Below are 17,076 nucleotides of genomic sequence, written 5' to 3' on the forward strand. Positions count from 1 at the left end.
GAGGCTCCTGGCAAAGGACTGAGAGTCACAGAGATGGGGAAGAGTGTGTTTGGCAGGAGATTCCCCAGTGCCATCAAAAGGCATTTAAAAACATTGTTATGGGACATGGAGTGGACAGCTGCTGTTTTTGTCTGCTCAGCATCCATTTGCCATCTTCTCTTACCAGTTTGTTTATCTTTGAAGGAAAACCATCCATCTTCAACATCCATTTGGCTAAAGGGGGTTGATTCCATCCTTTGCTTCCAGAAATAGTCAATCAAAATCTTAAAGACTGTTTTGAAGCTTGGCTATGTGACTGGATCTAGATCATTGAGAATTGTTACTAGGACTTTGCTCAAATGATTGGGAATGGGGTAGGCCTTCTTTTTTTTTAGTATTTTCCTTTTTTTTTAGTACTTTAGTACTAAAGACAGTACTAATGTAAGACAGTAAGTACTACTGTCTTACTGTGGTTCAGACAGTAAGGAATCTGCCTGCAATGCAGGAGACCTGGATTCAGTCCCTGGGTGAGGAAGACCCCTTGGAGAAGAAATGCCAACCCACTCCAGTATTCTTGCCTCGAGAATCCCATGGACAGAGGATCCTGGCAGGCTAGAGTCCATGGGGTCACAAAGAATTGGACAGGACTGAGCGACTGACACTTTGACTTTACGCTTTCTTTCTTTTTTTTTTTTTTTAATTTTTTGGTCTTACAGCACAGCTTTTGGGATCTTAGTTCCCTGAAAAGGGATCGACCAGTGTGGAGAGCTTTCCCCTGCATTGGAAGCATGGAGTCTTAACCACTGCACCACCAGGGAAGTCTTTCTTGCTTAGAGTGGCTGAGATGGTTGATTATAAACTTGGAGCTTCTGAATGCTACCTTATCATAATGAATCTGAGAGGGAAGTCAGTATAGCAGAAAGTGGAGCCTCATGATGGAGAGAGAGAAATTCCTGAAAACATTAGAAACCTTGGATTAAACCATGTTTGCAGCTATCCCTACCCCTTGGACTTCTCAGTTATGTGAGCCAATATTCTCTCTCCTGCTCTGTCTCTGGTTTAGTCTCGTTTCTGTGAACTTGCTACCACTGATAGGAGAAAATGGAAAACAGCCTTTGTGATATAGATAGAAACAGGGTAACAGACACAGTGCTATTATTCTTGAGCAAAAATAAAGACAGTTGGTCCACACTTTATTTATGGCCTTTCATGTCTATCTCCCAATGTGAAGGATACAGGGAATGGATAAGGCAAGATTTTCATGTTATCGAAAGAAGATAAATAAAATTTCATTAGCACCACTCTCGGTTTGGAGGGGATTCCTAACTAGAAGGTGACAATGGAAGGATATATACTGCTTTAAAAATGCAAACTAATAGAAAGGGGAAATTATGTATGCATTATTAGCAAAGAAAGTCTCTCTACCAGTGTGGAGAGCTTTGTGGTCCAGAATGAGAACCACAGAAACAAGTCCACACTCCCCTCTCCACCCCCACCCTAGACCAGAGGAAACTTCCAGAAGATGCTTTTGCTAATTGGTCTTGTGGCAAAGGCCACAAAACAGGGTGTTCACAGGGAATTCCACTTATCGAAAGCATAAACCGGAATTCTACTTTTGCTGAAGTTTAGAACATCTGATAAATTATCAGCTTACTTTGCTAACAGTTTTTCAGAACACAGACGTAATAACAGAAGAAGCTGTTCTGTTATTTTCCCCCTTGACTATAAAGGGAAGGCGTCCCTTTTATGGAAAATTGGATAATACGGTGGTCTAACGGCAACGGCTGATCAATCTATTTCCAGATGTGATGATGGGACTTGTGTGCCAGATACTGGCTAATTATCTCATCAATAGGCTCATTTAATCTCTGCAGCAGTTTTAAGAGATCCATTCTTGTATGAGCCTCATTTTGTAGATGAGGAGACTGAGGTTTATCGAAACTAAAAAAGTTTGCTAAGCCAAGTGGGTATCATAGAATCTGAACTCAGCCATCGGGCTCCTAGCCACTGCAGTGGGCCACGTCTTTCATTCCATGGGTAGAAATCCCCCATTTGATGGTATGTTTATCATTTTGTAGATTGCTTTTTTCCTCCCAGTGGATATTATGATGAGTACTTTCCCATTTTGTTAAAAACTCTTTTTTTTTAAGTGCACAATTCAGTGTTTATTAGTAAAAACTCTTAAAGTTTTCAAAATTAAAAAAAAAAATGTAATGAGACTAATCTAAGAGAGGCCTGTACACCCATTGCCCAGCTTCTACATTTGTTAATATCAACCAAACACCAACCCTCCTCAAACCAAAAACAACCCCAATTTTCAACCCACCTTGTTTCCTCCATCCACTCCCCACTCCCCTTATCTAAAGCAAGTTGCACATGTTGTTGTTGTTTAGTCATGAAGTTGTGTCCGACTCTGTGACCCCATGGATTGTAGCCTGCCAGGCTCCTTTGTCCATGGGATTTTGCACGCAAGAATACTGGAGTGGGTTGCTGTCTCCTTCTCCAAAGTTAGAATCACATTATTTTATCTGTAAATACTTCAGTATGAAATTTTAGTAATTCTTAAAAAGTATCAGATAGCCAGTCTGTGCTCAAAATTTCCTGGTGTAAATATTATTGTAAACACTTTGTAAATTTGATTCTGGGACTTCCCTGGGGGTCCAGTGGCTGAGATTCGAGCTCCCAATGCAGGGGGCCCAGGTTCAGTCTCTGGTCAGGGAACTAGATCCCACATGCTACGACTAAAGATTCCACATGCTGCAACCAGGATCGAAGATCCCGTGCATGCTGCAACTAAGACCTGGATCAACCAAACTACTGAGCCTTCGCGCTGCACCTACTGAGGCCCAAGCACCTAGAGCCCATGTTCTGCTACAAGAGAAGCCACCGCAGTGAGAAGCCTGTGCACCACAAAGAAGAGAGCCCCAATGCGCTGCAGCTGGAGAAATCGTGTGGACATCGACGAAGACCCAAGGCAACCAAAGAGTTAAAAAAAAAAAAAAAAGAATTGTTTACATAATCTCAAACTGCATTGTCAATGAAGGACCACTAAGCCCTTGTGGCTATTTATATTCATTAAAATTAAATACAATTTGAAAGCCCATCCCTCAGTTGATGACTGCCTTTCAAGGGGTTGATAGCCCTTCAGATCAGATCAGTCACTCAGTCGTGTCCAACTCTTTGTGACCCCATGAATCGCAGCACGCCAGGCCTCCCTGTCCATCACCAACGCCCGGAGTTCACTCAGACTCACGTCCATTGAGTCAGTGATGCCATCCAGCCATCTCATCCTCTGTCATCCCCTTCTCCTCCTGCCCCCAATCCCTCCCAGCATCAGAGTCTTTTCCAGTGAGTCAACTCTTCACATGAGGTGGCCAAAGTACTGGAGTTTCAGCTTTAGCATCATTCCTTCCAAAGAAATCCCACGGCTGATCTCTTTCAGAATGGACTGGTTGGATCTCCTTGCAGTCCAAGGGACTCTCAAGAGTCTTCTCCAACACCACGGTTCAAAAGCATCAATTCTTCGGCACTCAGCCTTCTTCACAGTCCAACTCTCACATGCATACATGACCACAGGAAAAACCATAGCCTTGACTAGACGGTTAGTGGCTATCAAGGAGCTTCCCAGGTGGCTCAGTGGTAAAGAATCCGCCTGCCAATGCAGGAGACATGGGTTCGATCCCTGGGTCAGGAAGATCCCCTGGAGGAGGAAATGGCAACCCACTCCGGTAGAAAATCCCATGGACAAAGGAGCCTGGTGAACTACAGTTCATGTGTTCGCAGAGTCAGACATGACTGAGCACAGATGTGGTAGTGGCTATTAAGATAACTGGTTCTACAGATAACTGTGTGGTTAGTGGCTATCTTATTGGATAGTGTGGATAGAGAACTTTGTCCATCATCACAGAAAGTTTTGTTGGGCAGCTGGTCTAGGAAGGAGCAGTATTTATAAGGGCAGGAGAGCCTAAGCAATTTTAAAATATCTGCATTGGTAACGGTGGAAGATCTTGAAAGTGTGCTACACATCTGCATGGGGACCTTGACCAGCTTATATCACCCAAGAGGAAGCAGCATGTGTATCTCAGGTCTCACCATTCATTTACTTCCCTGCTCTGATTGAACCACTTAGCCATGTACCAGCGAGGCTGGCTTTATTTTTATAACTTACTTCCTTTTCTTCTCAAAAAACAAACAAACAAAAAAAAAAACAAACCCTATTCATACTCAGCAGTGGAAAAACTGAAGTTAGCCCAATCTTATAAATATCAGCTCTGTCCAGCCACTTCCAGTTTAAAATAGTTTTCATTTCGAGGAAGGAGAAGGAAATGGCAACCCACTCCTGTATTCTTGCCTAGAGAATCCTGTGGATAGAGGAGCCTGGTGGGCTACTGTTCATGGGGTCGCACAGAGTCAGACATGACAGAAGCGACTTAGCATGCATGCATACGTTGGAGAAGGAAATGGCAACCCACTCCAGTGTTCTTGGGTGGAGAATCCCAGGGACCGAGGAGCCTGGTGGGCTGCCGTCTATGGGGTTGCACAGAGCCAGACACGACTGAACCGACTTAGCAGCAGCAGCAGCAGCAGCATCAACTAAGAGTTGGAAATGTGCCATCATGTTCAGATGTTGTCATCTTCCATCACATGTCAGTTGAGAGCCTCCTTGCCCTCAGCTCGGGGAGCAGAAGATGACTTTGCTTATTAACACCCCTTTCCCTCCTCCCTGCAGCCCCTTGTGCCAGCTCTGAGGGTCTCCCATGGAAAGTGGAGAAGGAGGACCCCTCCTTTCTTTGCCAGCCTATGCTTCTCTGCTTGACTAGCCCTCAGCGTCCACTGGTGGCTGTGTACTTGGCTGGCCCCACCGGTATGGGGTACCAGGTAGGATTCGGCCTTGAGGCTTGGTGCAGCCAAGGCCCGCCAGTGTGTCTCTGTCCAAGGTCTTCACCTCCCTTTCTCCACCCCACACCCTTTCCCTTACTTCTCCCTGGTCCTGAAAGTTACTCAGTTTATAAAGGGTACATTGGTTATCCATTGCTGCAGATCAAATGACCCCAAAATGCAGCAGCTGAAAACAATAAACCATTATTAGTCCACATAGTTTTTGAGGGTTAACTGGGTGGTTCTGACTCCAGGTATCTCCTGTGGTCCCCGTCAGGATCCCAGCTGAGCTTCATCACCTCAAGGCTTGACTGGGGTGGGGATCCACTTCCAAGATGGTGTGCCTGCATACTCATTGGCAAGGGGCTCACTTCTTTCCCACATGGGCCCCTCCACAGGGCTGCTCATGACCTGGCAGCTGGTTCCCCCAGACCAGCTGATTCAAAAGAGAGAGAATGACCAAGATGGAAGTGTCTTTTAAAACCTAATAACATCTCTTCTGTCATATTCTGTGGGTTTCATAGACCAACTCTCATAATTGGGAGGGGAGCTACCTAAGGGCAAGAATACCCAGAGACATAGATACTAGGGCGGAGGGAGGCTGGTTACTATGATGAGGTTTATCCACTGTGAGGATCTGGCTAAAAATCAAGCTCTCTTTTTTCTTAGTCTTTTAAAATTAGGCAGGTTGCTTTTACCGCATGAGCTTTTCCAGGAAAGACCTAGGAAAGGTCCTTGCTGCAATTACCTTGATACACCTGCTTATAAAATCACATTTTGTTTTTATTATATAAGTAACATGTATTCATTGTTGGAAAGGAAAAAAAAAAAACACAGACTAAATGAAAAGGCAGATAAAAGTCATGTCTTAGTCCACCTTCAAAATTAAACTCTGACACTATGGTTTTACAGAATTTTCTTCTGTATGAATGTTACTTTTATGGAATCTTCTCTGTCTATTTATGCTTTTAACAACTATTGTTTGAACATCTATTTATGTGTCAGTAATTCTACTTCCAGGAGTTTGCCTAAGGAAGCATTCAAGGCCAGGAGCAAAGAGTTAGATACAATCAACTTATTCCAACACATTTAGCCAATAATCTTAACGCTGTTTTATGTTTGTAGTTGTGTTTGTACTTAGGAAAATCTTTTTCTTCATCGTTTCTGATTCTGGGAGTTCTTATCCTCATCTGTTTATGAAGATCTCATTTTTGAGTGGTGAGATCTTAAGAAAATCTTTCCACTTTCTTTGCATTATGTTGAGTTGGCCAAAAAATTCCTGTTTTTATGTAAGATGCTGTGCATTCCTGTGTGCTTAGTTGCTCGGTCATGTCTGACTCTTTGCAAACCCATGGACTGTAGCCCACCAGGTTCCTCTGTCCATGGGATTTTCCAAGCAAGAATACTGGAGTGGGTTGCCATTTCTTTCTCCAGGGCATCTTCCTGACCCAGGAATTGAACCTGCATCTCCTGCATTGGTAGGCAGGTTCTTTACTGCTGAGCCACCTGGGAATGTTACAGAATAATAATAATAATAAAAGGTATCATTATGGCCATCCAGTGTCCTCCACAGATGCACTTTTCTCTTGTCATTTTTTTGTTTCTTTGCCCTTTTTCTCTGAATTTTGAAAAAAATTTTCAGATTGGTCCCTACACATGAATACTCCCCTTTTTAAATTTTTAAAATAAAAAAAAAAATTAAAGCAGGCAAAATAATACTCACAACATACATATAACAAATAGGCTACCACCATCAGTTTAAAATCGAACAGTATCTTAGATGCTCCTCCCTGGTCACCTCTATCCTGAAACTTATGGTTATTATTCCCTTGCATTTCTTTATAGTCTTATTGATACCATGAACATGCATATCTTTTTACATTGTCTAGTTAATGCATTTTTTCTTATGCAAATGCGATCAAGTTACACATGCTCTTCTGTGCATTGCTTCTCCCTTCCCATCTTCACGTCTGTGAGAGTCATCCATGCTGATGGATATGGCTGCAATTAGTTTTTATGGTGCTGTAGTGTTTCCTTGTGTGAATGCACCCCATTGTATCAATTCTGCCCATGGACAGTGGGAAATTTCTGGATTCTTGCGATTACAAAGAATGCTGCAGTTCACATTCTGGTATATGCCATCCTCTGCACACACACATAAGGATTTCTCTAGAACAGTTGTTCCCAAACTTGACTGCACATTGGAATCACGTGGGAATTAACGCAACAACAGCCTATTGATGTGTGGCTCATCCCCCCTCACCACCACCCAAGGCATTCTGGCTTAACTGGTATAGGGTCTGACTGGCATGTGGGTGTTAGAAAGCAGGTTTGGAACCATTACCCTCGTGTGTCTGCCTGTCCTACGAATTTTCTTACGAGGAACGTGGGAAAATTCCAATCGCTTCAGGTTTTCACCAGTATGTGGTATTGTCTGATTAACGAACATTTTTGGTAACATCAATTCTACCATTTGCAAAGGGACTGAGGATATGAGCTGTAATCTGCTATTGTTCTCAGTTTCCTTATATTCCTCCTTTATCAATCCCTTAATGCTACTTTTATTTATCTTGCTCTCTTCTTTTCACCTGAGTCTGTTTTTCCTTGTAATCCTATATTTCAGAAAGGTCATGTCTTCATGTATCCTCTGGTGGATGCAAAAAATTTCCTGGCATTTTCCTACCGATGCAACAATGGATGGTTATCAGTGGCTTGCTCTTCCTTTAGGCCTTCTAATAATGCATCTGCTTTCTTTGTCGTTGTTGTTCCCCACTGGATTTTTTCATGGACCCCGTGCTGATTTTGTTCTCGCTCTCTTTTTTTTTTTTTTAGAAAATCTGGCTGTGTTGGGTCTTAGTTGTGGCATGCATTTGGGATCTTTTGTGACGTGGGCTCAGTAGAAGAGCTGGAGGTGGGATCTTAGTTCCCTGACCAGGTATTGCACCTGTGTCCCCTTCATTGGTGGAGAAGGCAATGGCACCCCACTCCAGTATTCTTGCCTGGAAAATCCCATGGATGCAGGAGCCTGGTAGGCTGCAGTCCATGGGGTCGAAAAGAGTTGGACACGACTGAACGACTTCACTTTTACTTTTCACTTTCCTGCATTGGAGAAGGAAATGGCAACCCACTCCAGTGTTCCTGCCTGGAGCCTGGTGGGCTGCAGTCTGTGGGGTCGCACAGAGTCGGACACGACTGAAGCGACTTAGCAGCAGCAGCAGCAGCAGCAGCCCCTTAATTGAAAGGTGAATTGTTAACCAATGGACCACTAGGGAAGTCTCTGGGTTTGTTGCTCTGAATAACACATGGTCTAATACTTGTCAGCAGTTAGAAGGCAAATCACCTGTGCTCATGGGAGACGCTGGTCCCTTTTCCTACCCAGGCTACAGCTGAAGTAAGGCTTGAGCAATGCAGATCCTGGTGCATTTCTTTGATTAAAACAGGCTCTCACTTGGGATTCCACAGCTCTGTGGGGTGGCATCTTCCTCTCGCTCCCCTTTGAGGAGGGGTTCCGACTTAACTGATTCAATACCAGGTCTTCCTAGGTTAAGGGAGGGGGCAGGCAGGAGAAAGTTCGAATGCCCACGGCCTTTTCGGAAAAATGGAGATGATAATAGCATCTGTGGATTTATTACACAGAAAGGGCTTAGCATAATGTTTGACAGATGGCAAACATTTAATAAATGGTAGTTGCCCTCATATTTTATTGTTGGCATATTACTAGTGTATTGTATATTTGTGTGTATACTATTGACATGTAGTATCATTACTATTCATCCTACTGGAATGAAAGCTACAGTGAAGGTAAGATAATTTTGTCTATTTTTGTTCATTTCTTTATCCTCAGCAACTAGAACAGTGCGTGACACATGGTACACACCCAAGAAATATTTGTTGGATGAATGAAATTTAGAGAATTTGGAGAGGTTATAGTCAGAATTGCTCACCATGTGCTATTTTGAATCAGAAGTTGGCAGTGTTACTTGTATTAGTGAAAAATCTGAATCAACCTATATATATAGGTCAAATAGCAAGGGTTAGTTGAATAAATTACAGCACGTCATATGCTGGAATGCTGTGTTGCTATTGCATATTATATTGTGCAATATTTTTTGACTGGGGAAATGTTTACTTATATTGTTGGAATTAAAAAATTATAAAAAAACTGTGTGTACTGTATAATCTCAAATATATAAAAATTGTGTGTATATAGAAAAAAACTGAAAGTAATATAACAAAACATTCATAATGGTTGTCTCTGGTGGTGGGATTAAAGATAATTGTGAATTTGCTTCTATGAGCTTCTCGGTGTTTTCCAAATATGTTTATAATAAGCATACATTATTCTGGAAATAAGAAAATCGTAATTTTTAACAGATGTGTACCAAAGATGAATTAAGTGGCATAGATCCCAGGGATGTAGTACTATTAGTACAGATTCGGAATAATAACGTCAGGAAGGCTAAAGTTGGGAGTGGTTTAGGGCAGTGGTCCCCAACCTTTTTGGCATGAGGGACTGGTCCCATGAAAGACAATTTTTCCACAGACTGGGGTGGGGGAGTAGTTTCGGGATGATTCAAGAGCATTACATTTATTGTGCACTTTATTTCTATTATTATCACGTGAGTTCTACCTCAGGTCATCAAGCATTAGATCCTGGAGGTTGGGAACCCCTGGTTTAGGGTTCAAAGAAAAATTTAAAAGACAATAAAATGGCTACTAGATCAGTTAACGGTCTTAGTTGCTGCTAACCAGAAACTAACTCTGGCCAGTTTGAGCAGCCAGACAGTCTATTTAAAGGGAGCAGAGCAGCTCATAGAATTGCCAGGAAGACAGGAGGACTGTGGCAGGAGCCCCCAGAGAGAGACAGTGCTCGAACTCCACTGCAGAGCTAGCCCCGTTTTCCCTGCCGATGCTGGGTGCAGGGTCAGTTCTGCTGCCCTCGGACCTGAACTCTCCCCTGGGAACCACAGCCCTCGTTACAGAGGGTGCTCAAACTCAAGACACTGCTGTGTTCCTGGGAGCGTTAGAAATGCAGATTCCCAGGTTCTATCCCAGACCTACTGAGTCAGACTCTCTCAGGGTGGGACCCAGCCATCTGCGTCTCAGTAGGACTTCAGGGTAATTCTTGAGAAGATTAAGGTTTGAGAAGCATTCTCCGTAGCTGCTGGTGATTCTTTGCATTCAAAGTCTAAGACGCATGTCTCTGATCAGCAGGCTCTGGGTCACGTGCCCATGTCCTTGCTTCAGAGGAGGCTGGGGAGTGGGTGTCAGCAGTGATCAGCTCTGTGCTGATTTATGGGGGTGTGGGGTACTCAAGACCTGGAGAAACGATCCAGATGCTGACCCACGGAGAGAAATGACTGGTATCTACGTCCTATTCCAACATTTGGAGCAATCAAAGAGGCATTTAGGGATAAGGTCATTGTGTCAGCAGTACTGATGATCATTTTTCCCTGGCCTTTGTGAGGAACAAGAACAAAATCTTCAAACTGAAAAATGCACAACAAATTGTCTTTTAAAATCTTTTTAGCATTTTTAAATTATTAAAATTTATTGTTAATTGGAAGATAATTGCTTTACAATGTTGTCTTGGTTTCTGCTGTACAATTAATTTTTTTTTATTGAGGTAACATTGTATGTTTCATGTGTCTAACATTATGTTTCTAGTTCTTTATACCCTACAGCATGCTTATCACCAAAACTTTAGTTTCTATACAGTTAACTTTCTTCACCCACTTTTCCCTCCCTGCTGCCCTTTCCCCTCTGATAAGGGCTACTCTGTTCTCTGAATTTATGTGTTTGCTTTTGTTTGGTTTGTTCACTTACTTTGATTTTTTTCTTTGCTACATTCCATATAAAAGTGAAATCATATGGTATTTGTCTTTCTCCATTTGACTTAGTTCACTTAGTATAATACCCTCAAGATCTACTTGTGTTGTCACAGCTGGGAGGATTTTTATCTTTTTTATGGCTCAGTAGTATTCCAGAGTGTATGTGTACCACATCTTCTTTCTCCATTCATGTGATGGACACTTAAATTGTTTCCTTATCTTGACTATTGTAAACAATGCTTCAGTGAACATTGGTGCACATATATCTTTTCAAATTAGTGTTTTTGTATCCTTGGGATAAATACCCAGAAGTGGGATAGTTGTATCATGCAGTAGTTCTATTCTTAATCTTTTTAAAGGAATCTCTATACTCATTTCCATAGTGGCTGCACCGATTTACAGAATTTTCAGATTAAAAAAACCCTCAGTAATGTGCATTGTCTATGGATACATATAAGTGTACTAAACATACACAATGCAAAGGAATTCTATCGCTCCTTCTTTGGGGGATGGAAGTGGGGTTTCAGCTGTGTTTGAGACACCTTGTTTCCTCAAGAAAATTATTTGAGACAAATATGGCAAACATCTGTTTCATCATGGTAGTGAGAACATGGATGCAAGCATAGTATTAATAACATTGAACTACTGACACACCTTGGGTCTGACCAGAAGAGACTCTACCTGCAGGGCTGGGCCTCATCCTGCTGTGTGAGCCGTTATACCTGTCTGTTGCTGTATTGTGGGCGGATCCTTGAGAAGGACCAGGCATGATACAGGGTGTCACCAGAGCTTTTGGGTAGGTTTGTAGATGATTATCTCGGGCTGAAGGCACATCAACAGATTGCCAGCTCTTGGCTCTGTCCTACCCAACAGTGTCATCTATAACTCAGGCAAAAACATGGCAGGGACACGGTCAGATTTGCAGGTGATGTGAACGCAGGATTCATGAGAGACCCCCAACTTGACTCAATCTCAAGATCTCATGCTCAGGAGTCAAGATGGGGTCGCTAACATAATCATCTCAACAGGTGGAAATAAGAAACTAGAGTCAATGAAACACACTTATGGAAATATAAAGACAGTACTTCATTGAGCTTAAAACCAGACTACTTGTAGACACCTGGCTTGGCAGGCTCGCATGTGAAAATTCCAGGAGCTTTAAAACCTTTTGTAATCTGCCGATAGGAGTATACATTGGTTCTGGAGGGTAAGTTGGTGATAAGTAATGAAAAGCCTCACAGGGAAATGCATGTCTTTTGATCCAGCAATTCAACCTCTAGGAATTATTAAGAAATCATCAGATATGCTAAGTGAAATAAGTCGGATAGAGAAAGACAAATACTGCTTGATCTCACTGACAAAGAGAATCTAAAAAAATTGAACTCAGGGAATCAGAGTAGAGTGGTGGTTCCCAGGGGCTGGTGAGAGGTGTAGGGAACCGGAAGATATTGATTAAAGGGTACAAACATCCATTTATAAGATTACCAAGTCCTGGGGATCTCATGTACAGCATGGTGATTATAGCTGATGATACTGTATCACATACTTGAAAGTTGCCAAGAAGAGCAGATTGGAAATTCTCTCCCCACAAAAAAGAAATGGTACCTATGTGATGGGATAGAGGTGTCGGCCAATACTATGATGATCATCATTTTGCAATATGTAAGTGTAGCAAATGAAAATCAACATGTTGAACACCTTGGACTCACACAATGTTATATGTCTATTTATATCTCAATAAAGCTGGAAATAAAAGAAACCATCAGAGAAATGTGCAGAGACAGATGTATAAGGAGGTTTATCAAAGCATTGTTTAGAATAGCAAAACAAAACACAGCTGTACAGAACCCATCCAGACGGTACTGGTTAGATATATACCATACGTGGACTATTAAACAACTGATAGAAAAGACAATATAATAAGCAGATAAAATAGTCTGGAAGAATATGTTTACAATGATTATGACTGGGTGGTGGGTTGTGAGAGTTTTAAAATTTATCTTTTGTTTATTTGTATTTTCTCATTTTCCAGGGTTATGTGTTGCTTGTATGGAGAAGCAATGATTTTTTAAAATTAGTTTTAATTGAATATATAGACAAATAGACAGGAATATAGCAGGCCTTTGCAGTCAGAGAACAGCAAAAGTGGATCATGACACAGAACTAGTTCAGTAAAAAAAGAATGCTGTTGACACCACTAAATTCCTGAGATCAGAGCCTTGCACTGCTGAGCCCTCTGGCCTGGACACTGGAAGTCAAGACTGGTATCCCCTGCCCCACTCTGTTCCTCTTTCCTAGCTTCAATTCCCCTCTCTCCCCTCATTTCAAAGCCTAGAAGTGTGTGCATCTGATTGACAGTCTAGGTCACCAGCCACACTTGAGCTTCACGGGAGGCTGGGAGAGGAAGATCCAGAATATTCTACTTATCTAGTTACTGTAGGACTCTGCCTCAGTAGAGTCCTTGAGCAGCCAAAAAAAACACCAAAGTCCACTTTAGCATTTGACATATTTTTTTTTTCCTTCCTTTCTTTCTGTCTCCTTTTTTCTTGAAGTTTAAGTTGCTTTACAGTGTCATGTTAGTTTCAGGTATACAGTATAGTGATTCAGTTATGTATCTATATGTATATATATATACATGTATATATGACTTTTCAGATTCCTTTTTCCTCATTGGTTATTATAAAATACTGAGTATAATTTCCATCTTGCACTGCTCCTCAATGGGTCTCCCTGTTTTCAGTCTCCCCTTGGAGCCCATCTGCAAGCTGGCAGCAAGGCTCTTTGTGGTGGACATCATGGAGGGTGCTGCAGTATCATTCCAGCTCAGATGATGGGCCCAAGCCAGGCATGGCATGTGCCTCTCTCCTCTGACAGGGCCATGTGACCCAATGAGATGAGGGGAGAGGCACCTGTAGGGAAGATGCTTTAGGGTTTATTTGTGCCTGAATGTGTTACTGGCACTGCCTTTTTGCAGCCACCCCAGGGAAAGGCAATAACTAGTGTTTGCACGGTGGAGACTTGGAGAGATTCTGGGGTGTTTATGGGGCTGGTTGTACCGTGCCTGTAGCTTGCCTGCCCTTTATTTCCAGTAAGATGATCAATGTCCTTATGGTTTACGTTAGTTTTCATTGAATGTCTGTTATTTGCAGTGGGAAGCATTGTCCCTGATCGTCATTTAGCCAGAATACAAGTCTCATCATTTCGCTTCTCTGTGGTTTTTGCATTGCCTTTGGAATCAAGTTCACGTTCCTTAACACGGTTCACAAAGTTCTTAGGTTGTAATCAGATAATCCTGTGTCCTCTTCTACAAACACCCTGCACTTCTACTCTTTTTCTTCCCTAGGATGTTCTTGTCCTCTTTCTCCATCTACTGGACTTTTATTCACCTCCCAGGGTCGGCTCAAGTGACAGTTCATCTTTGAAGTTTTTCTTAATGCCCCAGTCATGATAAATTAATCCTTTAAGTGTCTCCGAGCACTTTGTGTCTGTATTATAGAGCTTTCTGTAGCCTCACACAACATGGCAGGAACTTCTGTTTTTGCTCCTTTGCTAAAGTAAGAATTCCTTGAAGGCTACTACTATGTTCCATCCTCCTTGTAGCTCTCGTATCTTGTGTAGGACCTAATGATTCTATAAGTACTAATGAAATGTTTATGGGGTACATCCTTGGTCATCCAGATTGTAGATAACCTAGCATATGGCTATTAACTTATTATTTTATTAAAAATAAAGTGATTATTATCAGTAATAATGTCTTTTGGACTTTGCAGTTTAAGAAGCTCTTTAATACACGCTGTCTCAATTACTCCTCCCAGAACTCCTATAACACAAACATTATCCCCACTTCACAGACGAAACTGCGTAACCAATCAAAGTATATTTGTTGAGTGCCTACAATTTGCATAATGCTATGCAAAAGGCCAGCTGTGGAGGGAGGTGGCAAAGAAGTAAAAACCATAGTCTCTCTTCTCACAGAGTTTACAATTTACTCGGGGAGATAAAAAAATAAAACAAATGTGTCAATCACAAGAGACAAGAGCAGTGCAATACAGCAGTGCAGAAATTTTTTTCCATGTATTATTTTTTTACTGGAGGATAATTGTTTTACAATGTTGTATTAGTTTATGCTGTACAACAGAGTGAATCAGCTATATGTATACATATATTCCCTCCCTCTTGAACCTCCCTCCCACCCAGCCCCATCCCACAGTGCAAAAATGTTGAAGGCAATAATTTATTACATAATAAGAGAAGAATATAAGATATAAGTACCACACGAATTACCATAAGAAAGGAGAATAGGAAAGATATATCCATCTGAATGCAAAGTTCCAAAGAATAGCAACGAGAGATAAGAAAGCCTTCCTAAGTGATCAATGCAAAGAAACAGAGGAAAACAATAGAATGAGAAAGGCTAGAGATCTCTTCAAGAAAATTAGAGATACCAAAGGAACATTTCATGCAAAGATGGGCTCAATAAAGGACAGAAATGGTATGGACCTAACAGAAGCAGAAGATATTAAGAAGAGGTGGCAAGAATACACAGAAGAACCATATAAAAAAGATCTTCATGACCCAGATAATCATGATGCTGTGATCACTTACCTAGAGCCAGACATCCTGGAATGTGAAGTCAAGTGGGCCTTAGGAAGCATCACTATGAACAAAGCTAGTGGAGGTGATGGAATTCCAGCTGAGCTATTTCAAATCCTAAAAGATGATGCTGTGAAAGTGCTGCACTCAATATGTCAGCAAATTTGGAAAACTCAGCAGTGGCCACAGGACTGGAAAAGGTCAGTTTTCATTCCAATCCCCAAAAAAGGCAATGTCAAAGACTGTTCAAACTACTGCACAATTGCACCCATCTCACATGCTAGCAAAATAATGCTCAAAATTCTCCAAGCTGGGCTTCAATAGTATGTGAACTGAAAACTTCCAGATGTTCAAGCTGGATTTAGAAAAGGCAGAGGACCAGAGATCAAATTACCAACATCTACTGGATCATAGAAGAAGCAAGAGAGTTCCAGGAAAACATCTACTTCTGCTTCATTGACTACACTAAAGCCTTTGACTGTGTGGATCACAACAAACTGTGGAAAATTCTGAAAGAGATGGAAATTCCAGACCACCTTACCTGCCTCTTGAGAAATCTGATACAGGTCAAGAAGCAGCAGTTAGAACCAGAAATGGAATAACGGGCTGGTTCCAAATTGGGAAAGGAGTATGTCAAGGCTGTATATTGTTGCCTTGCTTAAATAACTTATATATAGAATATATCATGCAAAATGCTGGGCCGGATGAAGCACAAGCTGGAATCAAGATTGCTGGGAGAAATATCAATAACCTCTGTTATGCAGATGACACCACCCTTATGGCATAAAGTGAAGAGGAACTGAAGAGCCTCTTGATAAAAGTGAAAGAGGAGAGTGAAAAAGTTGGCTTAAAATTCAACATCCAAAAAACTAAGATCATGGTATCCAGTCCCATCACTTCATGGCAAATAGATGAGGAAACAATGGAAACAGTGACAGATTATTTTCTTGCACTCTAAAATTACTGCAGATGGTGACTGCAGCCTTGAAATTAAAAGACACTTGCTCCTTGGAAGAAAGGCTCTGACCAACCTAGACAGCATATTAAAAAGCAGAGACATTACTTTGCCAACAAAAGTCCATCTGGTCAAAGCTATGGTTTTTCTAGTAGTCCTGTATGGATGTGAGAGTCGGACCATAAGGAAAGTTGAATGCCAAGAATTGATGTTTTTGAACTGTAGTGTTTGATAAGACTTTTGATAGTCCCTTGGACTGCAAGGAGAGCAAACCAGGCAATCCTAAAGGAAATCAGTCCTAAATAGTCATTGGAAGGACTGATGCTGAAGCTGAAGCTCCAGTACCTTGGCCACCTTATGTGAAGAATTGACTCATTGGAAAAGACCCTGATGCTGGGAAAGATTGAAGGCAGGAGGATAAGGTTTAGATGTTTGGACGGCATCACTGACTCGATGGTCATGAGTTTGAGCAAGCTCCAGGAGTTCGTGAAGGACAGGGAAGCCTGGCATGCTGCAGTCCATGGAGTCGAAAAGAGTCAGACACAACTGAGTGACTGAACTGAACCATAAGACTTAAGATAACTCTGGGGCTTACAGTGGAAGTCCATGAAGCATCTTCCAAAAGAGATTGAACCTGAACTGTCGGGATCAGTGGGATTTCACAAAATGAGGAAGGGGAAAGGCATTCGCTGTGAAAAGGGAAGGCTAACAGGGAGAAAGTACATCTCTAGGCAGCAAGGAAGAAGAGGGGATAGTGAAAGTCCCATGGAAATGAATGAAGGATTGTTGGATGGATGGATGGATGAATGGATGGGTGTATGGATGGATGAACAGATAGAT

The 17,076-nt window shown here is 41.8% G+C and overlaps 1 long non-coding RNA gene across 2 annotated transcripts in view; it reads left to right on the forward strand.

Moving 5' to 3' along the window:
* The first annotated feature begins 3,412 nt into the window (after positions 1-3,412).
* Positions 3,413-17,076, forward strand: part of LOC133232093 (uncharacterized) — a 34,532-nt gene continuing 20,868 nt past the window's right edge. For both annotated transcript variants that reach the window (XR_009731302.1, XR_009731303.1), the window contains exon 1: positions 3,413-4,857. This is a non-coding gene — a long non-coding RNA (uncharacterized LOC133232093). The remainder of the gene's footprint in view (positions 4,858-17,076) is intronic.

Source organism: Bos javanicus, chromosome 19 (assembly GCF_032452875.1).
Source record: "Bos javanicus breed banteng chromosome 19, ARS-OSU_banteng_1.0, whole genome shotgun sequence".
Classification (NCBI taxonomy): domain Eukaryota; kingdom Metazoa; phylum Chordata; class Mammalia; order Artiodactyla; family Bovidae; genus Bos; species Bos javanicus.